Source organism: Austrofundulus limnaeus, unplaced genomic scaffold (assembly GCF_001266775.1).
Source record: "Austrofundulus limnaeus strain Quisiro unplaced genomic scaffold, Austrofundulus_limnaeus-1.0 Scaffold93, whole genome shotgun sequence".
NCBI classification, from domain to species: Eukaryota; Metazoa; Chordata; class Actinopteri; order Cyprinodontiformes; family Rivulidae; genus Austrofundulus; species Austrofundulus limnaeus.
The window spans coordinates 316,041-328,477 of record NW_013952495.1 but is presented as its reverse complement, the minus strand read 5'-3'; the positions used below and the strand labels follow the sequence as shown (position 1 = coordinate 328,477).

At 39.2% G+C, this 12,437-nt stretch overlaps 1 long non-coding RNA gene across 1 annotated transcript in view; it reads right to left on the bottom strand.

Moving 5' to 3' along the window:
• LOC106520461 (uncharacterized) overlaps positions 1–12,437 on the bottom strand; it is a 21,103-nt gene that overhangs the window by 4,079 nt on the left and 4,587 nt on the right. Inside the window, exons 2-3 of the long non-coding RNA XR_001310557.1 lie at positions 1,562–1,611; positions 631–747 (exon numbers count right to left, since the gene is read on the bottom strand). This is a non-coding gene — a long non-coding RNA (uncharacterized LOC106520461). The remainder of the gene's footprint in view (positions 1–630; positions 748–1,561; positions 1,612–12,437) is intronic.

Below are 12,437 nucleotides of genomic sequence, written 5' to 3'. Positions count from 1 at the left end.
GTACGAACAAAAGTAAGAGAAATTTAGGATAAGAATATGAACATGTTCTTGCATGAGGCCCAATGTCCTTCACCTGAGCAGTGTTTACTGGTGCCCCGCCCTGGCGGCCCTGCAGCCAGGCCTGGGGGAGGGGCTTGTCTGCACACAGCTGGTGGCTCAGCTTAGATGAGTCAGTCCAAGGTTGTGGATTGGCTGTGGTCAGTTTTGGTCTTGCCCACAAAATTTTTAAATTAAAAAAAATCAAAACGCAAACATGTAATTATTGGAAATGCCTGAACCAAGTCAGTCAACTGGTTTGGGCTTTATGATGACAGTTGGTTCTTCAGAAAACTCCTGAACGGACCACCTCAGTTCTGCAATCTGCTGGCTTCCATACATCGATTTTTTTTATTTAATTGACAGAAACATTTCAGAGCAGCTAATGATTAATTTTTTTCTACGTCACTTTTGATGTCACGTTAATGTACTCTCATTTGAGCGCAGTAAGAGAACATCTCTATTTGTGACTTTTGAACTGTCAGAGGGAACATCYAAATAAGGTGTTCAGCTATTTAGCGGTATTGTCTTCTGAAAAAGCTGTAGGATAAATGATACATGGATATACTTAGGTGTCTAAAGAGTACTCCATACCTGCTGTTTGTGTATCTCACAAGTCAAAGTGTGGCCTCGATGTTACATGGACACTGTGTTCAGTGAGATGGAAACGTCACCAACTCTTCTCCCATCAGGCACAGCTCAGAGATACAACTGTAAATTAATGTGTGAATGAGTTTCCCATATGTTCATAATATTTCCAGTTTTGTGATCACAGCTTAAAACAGCTTAAAGTTGAACAATTTAATGAACATGTGGTCATTTCATTAATTGTGTTGTGCTTGTTGTGGTTTCAAAGCTAGCAGAAAAAAATGTCAGCTCTCTTCATCAACTTAGATTTTATATACAGCCATATATTATATGCAGTGGTGGGCACAGTTCCCCTAAAGCACTAATAACGGAACTAATTTCTTGATTAATGCTTTAGRGCTTRTGCTATTTTTTAAAGTCATTAGTGAATTAGCACTTGCTAAATTTATGGGTTAAATTTAGAAGCACTAACTGAGGTCTTTAAACGTTATTGATCAACATTATTGTTAACTGCTGAGGGTGAAAGCTGTCACACATTTTGTTCATATGTGTGTCACTTATCTACAAGGTCACGTGTCAAACTCAAGGCCCGCGGGCCAAATGTGGCCTGTGAATGACTCCCATTTGGCTCGGCAAGAGCACTAAGTGACAATATTCTGCACACAGATTGTTTCATGTGTCAGCTGGATTATATTAGTGTTTTAGAATTAGCTTTTGCTTAAATTTTCAGTGCGTTAGTGCTTATTTGAGTTAGTGCTTTAGGGTTAGTGCAACTAATATTTAGATTAGTGCTGCCCACCACTGATTATATGTTATACTTTTTATACGTTTCTTAAAATCTGCAACTTTTGTTTGGTTCAGAACCTTACGATGAGCTGGTTTTAGGAGAATCACTTTTGATTTGAAGTTTTCGGTGCAGCTTCAGTCATTTTTTTACCTTTGATATGATTAAGCTGGGTTTGGCTGGCTGAGGTCTGAAAACAGGTCCTGGAAGAAGCAGACAGACTGTGTTAGGCCTCGGGTAATGCTGCAGAGGCGATTTAAATAACACCGTCTCTCATTTCATTAACCCCCCCCTCCTCAGGAGCCTCTGGGCATACAGCTACAGGAACGACTGAATGAAATTCTGTTTTTCAAAATGAGCCGCATACTCAAAAGCGATGCTAATCTCAGATGTAGAAATTGGAAAAGTCAGCACCGCCAAATGCATCTGCTCCTTTTCCACCAGACAAGCATGCAATATTGATTCTGGGTCTGAACAGGTCATATTTTATGTATTTAATTTGAAAGATTTGGATGTTGTGCTCTGATGTGCGTCAGGATTGGGTGGGGTGGGGGTCTTGGTTGTAAATGAAAATTAATAATGACTGAAGCAGGTGGATGTTTTCATCTTCATCACCACAGAAACTTGTTTAATCAGCAAATGTTCATTTGTGAGGATTTGTGAGAACTGCTGCCAACTAATGACTCGGTGGTGTTTGCCAGTCGTGGTTTTATTAACTTTTTCTTGGCATTTGAATCATTAAAAATTTAAAGATTCAAGAAATGAAGAAAATTGCGTGAAGTCTGTTGCTTTCGTGTCACTTTAAACTGCATTTTATTTACTGAAGGACAAATCAAAGTCTGCAGGTTGTTAGAAAGATCTTTAATCACATTTATTCATTCTTTTATTTATTTACTTATTGGTTGTGACCAAACTTCATCTCAAAGCCACAGAAATTCATCCAAGAATAAATAAGAGAAAAGTGCTTTCAGACACTACGGGTAATAATCACTCCTCTGCCAAGTCCAGCCGACAGGAAATTGTCAAACATTGAAAATGACAAAGTTAGACATGTTTGTATTTGATAAGTTTGGTTAGCTGTGGCAGCCATATTAAAGTGAACTGACTCCAAAAGCTAATCATTTATTGATGTTCTTTTAAGCGTTGCCTTCTGAGAGTTTTGTGAAAATCTGCCCATTGATTCATGAGATATTTTGCTAACAGACAGTATAAGTATACAGGTGCAGGGTTCTGAGTTCAGTGCTTTTGTTCTCTGGGTGTTTTTGATCAATTTCAACAGCAAGGCTAAAAAAAAAGAAGACGTCTGATTGAGCGAAATAAAATTATGGCACCATTTCATCTCTAATCAGGCGCTAACAAAGCGAAGAGAGTTTTCATAAACAGAATGCTCTCTTCATATCTTCACGTGTTGAATGTTTATGTGCTTAGTGATGAATTTCAGGTGCTGAAGGATATGATTTCTGCTGGAAATAAAACTCTTCATTTGAATTCTGCACGCATTGAATCAATTCCTCAGTGAACAGAAACCAATAAAAGAGGCTCTCCGGCTGCTCCAGAACAACAGTAACAACAGCAAAACAAATATACGTCACATTAGTGTCGGGATTTTTTTCTTCTTCTTTTTTTAACATTCAACACTGTTTATTGAGCCTGAATTTTACATGTAGACTTTCAAATTAGACACTAAGTTTTAATATTTCTGAATCCCCACAGCTTTTCAGATACTTTAAAAAAAGGGACAGTCCAAATCTTTTGAAGTTGGATTCTGTGGAAGTGTTATGAAAACTTAATATCTTACCTGTTGTAGATAGCTTTTTGAATTGCTTCTATTTGGGAAAAAAAAAAGTTCAGACATCAGTTCAGTGAGTATTTTTTCAGCAGATAAGGAGACACAGCATGCTTTTAAATGCTTTTTTACGTTTAAATAATTCAGTTGGGGTCTACATAAAGTGGAACTGCAATGCTTTGGTCTGAATTCCTCCTTATTGTAACTCCACAAACCCCTCTTTTACCCCTGTTTTGAGATGTGTCAGAGAGCAACTCGTTTTGCTGCAGTCTCTTTAAATGCAAATGAGGCACTTAAAACACCTACCCAGTTCAGCCATTTTTGTAMTTTAATAGCAGAGATCCAGTTACCTGTATGTAGCGGTGCAGAAACTTTTTATTTACAAATTAATTAAAAGATGTCAACAATGGAAGATTTGATATTCCAGCCTTATGTGTTGGAGCCAGAGTCTGGCCCAGAGCCAGAAGAGAATGAACCTCCAGATCTGTGAATTTGCTAAATTGATTAGACAGAAGTCTATGAGCTTGTTTGGCAGTTCTGTAGCAAATACTCTGACAAATACTCTTTTTGTTCAAAAAAAACATAATAAGGAATATCAAAAACTTAACTGACTGAAAACTTTGACTCAAACAGAAAATAAAGATATCTACGCAGCACTGGGAGAATTTAAAATCAACTTCAAGTACACAACGAAATATATTTAAGGGCTAAAAAAGTGGATTTTTCACGATGTACCCCAAGCTGCACCAAAACTTCAATAATTAGCTGCTGCTGCTCTTTGTGCTTGAAATATAAAATAAAAATTCTATAAAACAAATATGTGTAAAGGTTTATAAAAACATTTATCCAGTCAAATTTATTCTGCATTCCTTCAAACTTGAGGTCGTTRGACGTGCCGTCTACAACAGGTAAGATGATAACTGTTCATTACATTTCAGCTAAACTCCCCTTCAGAGGATCTGAATCATCATTTCAGGCGAAAACTACAGAGCATTTGTATTTGAAGTTGGAGAGGAATCAAAGTTTTTATTTAGGCAGATAAACTCATAAATTTGCTCCCAGACAAACATTTTAGTCCAGATTTTTGCAGCAAARGACGAGAAAAATACAGATTAACTGAGAGGAATTGAAATGGAGATGAGAAGGTAGAAAAGAAGGAAAAGGTGACGAAGAGGCGAATGTGTGTGTGTGTGTTTAGATGTGTGTGTGAGAGATTGTTCAGGGGTCCAAATGCTTTAAATTAGACGGCACATTGCTGCAAAGACTGAAGGATTTTATTAAGAGTCTTAATGTCTTCTGCCTTAAGACGCACCGATCAGCATAATCCCTGTTTAAACAAGAGATAATGAATCTCCTGCTCAGACGGAGGGAAGCATGATGCCAGCAAAGGGAGGGAGAGATACACAAATTATTGAATTTAGATTAGGAGAGGCCTGTTTAAATGGCTCTGAAGCAAAGCTACAACACTAATAAAACTTGCTCCATGTGATGCAACACGTGGATGTTGTCTCCAGCCCAGGCGGAGACAGCAGCGGGTTGAAGTTTGCTAATCTGTGTGCGAGTTTCAATGGAGATTTTTTTCTTCTTCTCAAGTTTCCTCAAAGCCAGTTGGAGCAGGAATGTGTGTGTGTGGGAAATAACACATTTAATTAAACTCTTTTATGTTTGCTGTTTATCTGCACCGGCAGAACGGCATCTCGTTCAGTTTTCAGAGAACTTGGCCACACTTTTGATCACGCGTGGCTCGTTAAATGCAAATATGTCTTGCCGTTTTAAAACTGAAGTCCTTGTATGGCCTGACTTTTCCCCTTATAACTTATAAAGCGCTTCACATCTGAAGGTTTTTGTTATTACTAGGCAGCATCGTTGCAATGGAAAACAAGGTTAAGATGATACTCCTGTGGGGTGCAGCTAATTTAGTTGTTCGAATATAGGGTGGAGAGTTTAACGTCACACACAGAAACATCCCAGTTGTCTTGTTTGTTTACAATTTACAGAGTCAAAAAGCAACACGAGCTTTAAATTAAAATGGGACACATCKTGCCAAATCCACTTTAGCAGTTAAAWACATTTTATTATGTGCTTGTYGGCACTAGGAATGCAGTAAAGTTTAATTTCTCTTCTGGTGCTGCTTGGATATTTTCTGTTGTGGTCATTGAGCGGGTATAATAAGCATTGAACACGTCACCATTTTTCTCAGTAAATATATTAGAGGTGCTAATGACGTGAAATTTTCACCAGATGTCGGTAACAACTCAAATGATCCATACATACAAAGAAATCAAACCATAAATGTCCAGAAATTAAGTTATTTGTAATAATGTGGAATGACACAGGGAAAAAGTATACAAGTTACACCTCCCTTTCTTCATGTGTTCAATACTTTTTCCCTGTGCCATTCCACATTATTACAAATAACTTCATTTCTGGACATTTATGGTTTGATTTCTTTGTATGTATGGATCACTTGGGTGTTACCAACATCTGGTGAAAACTTCATGTCATTAGCACCTCTAGTAATTTATTTACTGAGAAAAATGGTGACGTGTTCAATACTTATTTTACCTGCTGTATCTCTAAAGCCGTTCAGTTTTTTTCTGTTTTCAAAGATGTTTTCTGAACTTTTACATCACAATGTTCGCAACAGAACTTCAAATAAGGTCTGGATTTACCAACTATCTTAATTCTCCTCTGGCTCTGGGTCAGACTCTGGCTCCAACACATAAGGCTGAAATGTCAACTTTTCCATTGTTGGAATCTTTTAATTATTTTGTAAATAAAATCGTTCAGCACCACTAAGTATCCGCAGCCACCTATCAAACTAGAATGAACCGGTCTGGAAGCTGGAGGGATTTAAAGCGCCTCATTTGGATCTAAAAAGACAACCCGGTACTAGTTGTACCTAATAAAGTGGCCGGTGAGTGCATGTTGTAATATAAATCTAATGTTATTTTTGTACTGCAATGAGTGGCTAATAAACATTTGAAAAATGTGAGATTTGTTTTTTGGTTTTATCTCAGCCATTCTGRGAACAAATCTGCTGCCTGGCAGTGCTTTAAAATGTGTAATTCACCAGCTACTCTGCAGTTTAAGCATTTCTCGTGGTGGTAGAGCTACATTCAATATAACTAATTTAATTGGACTTCTAATATCTAAACACCCAGCTGACTCCACACACCAGAGGAAACTCTAAAGAACACAGACAAATTTTCATGGGACTGATTTCAAGCTTAAATGACAACAGAACAAGTGATTGAATGAAAACACTCTGGATGACCAGCTCATCACTGTGGTGGAGAAAAACGTGTTGTTTTTTCTTGGCTTTTGCAGCCAACTCTTCCAACACAACATAAGAAACATTTACAGTTAATAATTGAAGGAGATGTTCCCGTCATTCCTCATCCATTAAACAAACTGATGCAACGTAGAACCAGAAAACATGAAAGACGAGAGACAGAAGTGGGAGCTCCTGCAGAGGCTGGCGGGTTGAAGATAAAGCAAGAAAAAAGAAAAAAAAAAGGATCTGGATTGGCAGATATGAGTAAAACGGGAGACAGACAGAGATGCAGACTGTGATAAGAGCAGACATGTACAAGCCTCTTTGTGGCCTCAAGTCTCTACAGAGAACATAACCCGGACTTGCTGTACCTACAAGAGTCAGGAGACGGTTAGAGGAGGAAGTGCAAATGTCCTGGATCACTGCAGTCTGCTGGGTTCTGCCCCAGAACACACACACTAAAACCACCAGGAGCTGCATCAGCTACTGTTTGAAGCTGCTTTGATTATTATTACACTATAATAACTAAACTCTATATTAGCTCATTATGTAAGAGAAATCATATTAATGATTGTAATTGTTGGTCTTCTAAATCTTTTATTGGAGCGTGCAGAAAGTGACAGCTGAGTGAACCACACGTCCTGCAATTAGCAATCAGTGGGAAATCTGTTTTGTCATAAGTGACTGAGACGGATAAAGCAGCTCGTTAATATGAGGAGATATTTCAACACAACCATCTGAGCTGAGACTGATCCCCAGCTTGGACTCTGAGGGTGAATGGATCTATGTCCAAACTTCACCGCTAACTAACTATTTAGAGTCAAAATAGCAAAATATCTATTGAAAAAATACATTGATTAAAATCAATGGGTCCCAAAGTTGGGGTCAGGTTCCCTCTGTGGGTCATGAAACATTGAGCAAGTGTCCCCAGATGATTTCCAGACACAAATTTAAAAAGGAAAATGAAAGAATTTCAGCATATTTTTTGCAATAAACTAAATCTTAAATGATAAGTAATAAAGTTATTAGGTTGTTTAAAATTGTTATGTCCTTGTTTAAGGGGGCAATATTATGTGTTTCTCAGGCATATTTTTAAATACTATACCATAACAAAGTTTCTATGTCACCTTTAGTTATTAAAATGCTGTTTTTATGTTTAAATAGAAAATAAACTTCCTCTTCTAAACACCTTGAAATTGGCCTCTGTCTCTTTAAGAACCACCTTCCGCTTCTGTCCTACCGCTTCAGTGGTAAATATTGTTTTTGTKATAAAAAACACAAAATAAACATGCACCTACAGCAGGTCAATTAGTTCTTCAAATGTTAAATAAGTTAATTTAATTGTTTTGTGATATTAATATTGCTAATATATTGATATTTTTCTAATTTTGATTTAAGTTTGCTTGTTTAGCGTCGTCACAGTTGCTAGGTGACATGACGTACGCCGGGGTAAGGAGGGCAGGCTAGACCGTCCAAATTCACAGCCTCTTTTTTCCCCAGTCTTCCCAGTCTACCAGTGACCCGGCCCACCTCGACCGGGTAGTCTGGGTCCTCCGGAGGACCCGGCCTGTCGTTTTAGACACAGCCACTGAGTGAGAAGGAGCTCAGCAGACAGTTTAAGTTTCACTTTCAGTTTCACTCATTTGCTTTGTTACTGCTGAGAGCCTGCAGGAGTCATGGGTAGGGGGATGGGGAGGTGTGCTCTGTGATGAGGTAGCTTTGCTTAAAGACATTTCCCAGGGGCGTTCCTGGTACCAAAAGGCGTTTCTGGTCCCCAKCTGTCGTTTTGCTCCTCAGCATGGCTTCCTAAAAACACAGCAGGATTTCTCAAACATGCATGAATGAGTCAGAGCAAGGCTTTGGGCATGATTTTTATGAGAGTATAACATAACATGCTATAAAACAAAGTTGATTTTACATGATATTGCCCCTTTAACACAGTTATTAGCAAATTTGCATACTATCTGGAGCACCATGTTTGTGCAGCTGTTATTGTGAGGGATGGAAGATCTGCATCTAATAAACTTTGAGTCAATCCAATTCAAGATGGCGACACAACTGATTGAATAAACCAAATATTACTGTAACTCAGACAGTTTTACAGATATCTGACCACATGTCCTCACTCTGCTGCCGTTTTTAGCCTCTTTCCTCTACATCCTTGTTTTAATCATTTCTATCAATAACATGTTTTTCTTTGTCTCTCTTCCAGAAGAAAACACCTGGACCAGTCCTCCCATGATTCTGTGTCTCTTTCCTGTCCTCTCAAACCCAGTCAGTCGCGGCAGGTGGCRGCCTGTCCTGAGCCTGGTTCTGCTGGAGGTTTATTCCTGTTAAAGGGAGTTTTTCCTTCCCACTGTCACCAGTGTGCTGCTCAGGATGGGAGACTGATGGAGTGATTCAACACAATCTGCTGGCTCCTTTAGATTGTTGTTTGTACAGTGCCCTGAGGCACTGTTTGTTGTGACTTGGTGCTATATAAATAAACTGAACTGAACATCAAGATCTAATTTGCTGTGGTAGTAGCTGAGAGTCATCCAGCTAAAACTGTGCTGAAACCGTCTGTATAAATTAGGACTCCTCTTTGCGCTCACTGTCAGCCCACATGTCAGACTCTAACATGGGACACAACATCACAGCAGCCTGTGGAATAAATGTGGCTGTCGGCTTCAATTAGAGTCAATCCTCTTGGATCAGAGGGCTGGGGCTGGATGGAGGGGGGGAAGGAAGTGTTGTGGTTTGTAATGAAGGGCAGCAGCCGAGGTGTGTGTGGGGGGGGGGACGGCGAGAGTGAGGAGGTCAGGAATCGAGGTACGGGTGAGTAAATAACCTGGAAGAAGCTTTTTGGGTTTTGATGCAGCAAAAGGAGGTGACACCGTGGAGGAGAACTGAACCTCATCAACAGTTTGGTGTCCTCTGCACTTATTGTAACTGCATTAGTGCTGCAACGTTTTTAAAGTTGCATTAAAACAGCACAYATTCAACAACCATACTTTTAACATCAATATCTCTTGTTTTTTTTTCTCTCAAGGTTTAAAACTTTAAGATGTCAATTTCTGCTGAAGCCAAGTGAAGATGAAGAATTCATCCACTGAACAGAAAAAACACATCATTTGATTCAAAGGTTGAGCAGTTGTTTGTTTTCCTCCCAAAATGTCATCTCTTCATCCCCTAAACCCACACAGAACAGACAACAGATCAAACATTATTCTGTTTTATTCATTTGTCCAAGCCCTGCACCAAGCATTCAGGTTCTGCATTTAAATATTTCTAAATCAAACAAAAATCTTAATGATCCGACTAAGGAGTGAGGAGAAATCAACAAACATTATGTGTGAAAAGGGTTTTAAGATGTTTGTTTCTGAACACGCCTGAAGCGCTTTAGTCTGGAAGTCCAGCAGGTGATGTTCTTTGATGCAGGATTTTAGTTGAAAACTTATTTTCATGTAAGCGGTCTGAGTGAGAGCTGATTTAAAGCTCATGCTGCACAGATGAACAAGTTCATTTAAAGTTCAGTTATAAAACTCCAATCTCTGCTGATTTATCCAGCTAATAAAAAAAAGGGCGGGGCCACAGAGCGCCAGGAACTCAAACGCACAAACAGTGATCTGAGCAGTACATGTGAGAATGTGCCTTTTAACTCCAGCTCAACAGAAAACAGCAGCTCCTTTGMGGTTTTAGCAAAACTTACAAGATAATCATGTGTTGTCCTTTGTTCCTCTGTGGCTGTGCTAACAGCACAGTGGAACCAGTGACAGCCAGGACATTTCACTGGTAAAGACTGGAATTAAACAAGCTGCAACATAATATTAAAGCAATCCTGATGGCAGCTGTGGCTGAAGCATCTGATTAGAATGTCTGGCTTGCCTCCCTCTAGAGGTTTTTTTGGGTGCATCAGGAGACCCCCGGGGCAGAAACTAGAACACGCAGAGAGAGATTTTATGTCCTCTTTGGCCTAAAGACACCTTCAGATCCASTCAGGATCAGAAACACGCCTCAAGTTCTACACAGAACCAGAACTGTGACAGTTCAGAGKAGAGATGGAGGTAAAAACTCCAGATGCAGAAAAAGAAGTGATGAAGACCAGATGAAAAGTGAGGACCCAGTAGCAAGAAGAATAATCTAAGGAGGGGATGTCCACCTCATTTTCACCGAGGGCCACATCAGCATCATGGTGGCCCTCAAAGGGCCAGTTATTTTTAACTTTAAAGGGTTCGTGTTTAACTTAAACTAAACCAAAACCATCACGTTCCATGCCTGTTTGCTACAGCTGACCACCGCTAAAAAACAATAACTGAGCTCCATGTGGTACTTCATGCATAGAAAGAGCGTTAACACATCCTTTTATAAAATAAATACGAGAATACTATTAAAAGTAAAAGTAAGCCTGTTTTACTCATTGAGTTGTGATGAGTAGTRACCATCTTGAATTCTGAACTCTCCCACTTTCTAACAGGGAATTGCCACTGAAGGGGACATTCTAGTTTAAATTTTTTACTTATGAGTGGGAAGTTCCCAATGCTGTGTACCTGAGCTATGGCAAAAGTAGTGAAAAATGCATCCTAGTGGTGGGATGCTGACATTGAGGTTTAAATTATCCACATTTATTACAAGAAAAATGGTTAATGCTGACTTTAAAAATCAGATAAATACATCTTTGAAGCTCTAACYGGCCACATAAAATGCTATGGCGGGCCACGTTTGGTCTGCGAGCCATGCCTTTGCCCCATGTAATCTAAGGAAATGGCAAACAAAACAAGATGCTGATGACAAAAACATTGAAATTAAAGACTGAGCTCGATACAGACAGAGCAAACTATCAATGTTGTCAGCCGTTTTCTCAAACTCAAGTGGGACGAATGGAGTCAGTGAATCTGATGAATATGTTCAGGTGATTTCTGGTATTTTATGTCTGTTGTACATTGTCAGCTTTATCAGTTATTTAAGCAGGAAGATCCTCCCCAGCTGTTGGTTATCACTTCTCCTCCAGTCAGGGTCAGCTAATGGTGTTATTAGTTTGGAGCTGAGAGAGAGAAATYTACGAAACAATAAGTCCAACTTTCATCAATTCACATGGAAAGTGTGAATTTTCATCTTTACACAGAACTTCATCTACAACAGATGTAAAAGGCCGACTTTCCAAATCTGGTTTATTCTGGCTATTCTGATTAAAAATAAATTTAAAAAAATCAGTTGGAGGTGCAGTAATTTTAGGTGAGAGCTGCAATTGAAATGCAGAGCCGTTTGATTTATTCAGTTTTATTCCTGCATAGTTTCTGACTGAGTTTGGACAAATGTAGCTGGAAAATATGAGTCAATATTGACACGGAACGAAAAGCCCTGTTGCATCGAGCAAAAAAATAAAATAAAATAAAAAATACGGGAAACCGCTCAATCTCTGTTTTATTCTGTATGAGTGACTGCTAATGGGTTGCATATTCATGAATACCTGCCAGGTCTGTGTGCTGAGATTTAGTGCTGGAGCATATCTGACAAGACAGATTAATCCCAGACTAAAAAAAAACAAAAACATTTTGAATGTTTGCACCAGCTGCAAGCTTATATTAATTACTGACACACAGGAAGTACAAACACGGAAACAATAGAGCCATTTATCACACACACACAAAAAGTGCATCCATGTGACATCCCCTCCTGAATCAGATGAGARGCTGCTTATGCGTTTTATGGCAGGAGGATCATTAGCACTTCACCCTTTAGTGTAAAGGAACGCGTCTCACCAGGACCACAGTGGCATGCTGGGAGCTCAGCCGGAGTGGAAACACACCCACTATGGAGGCACATCTTCTCCATACAAAAAAAAAAAAAAATGTAGAAAACAAATAATCCCAGAGCAACTTTTACCTGCTGTTTCCACTACATCACCAACACTTTAAGGTTTAAATCCCAAGGACCTGTTTTAACACGTTCTGAAATCTCGACTCGGGGTGGGTGGTGGCGGGGGG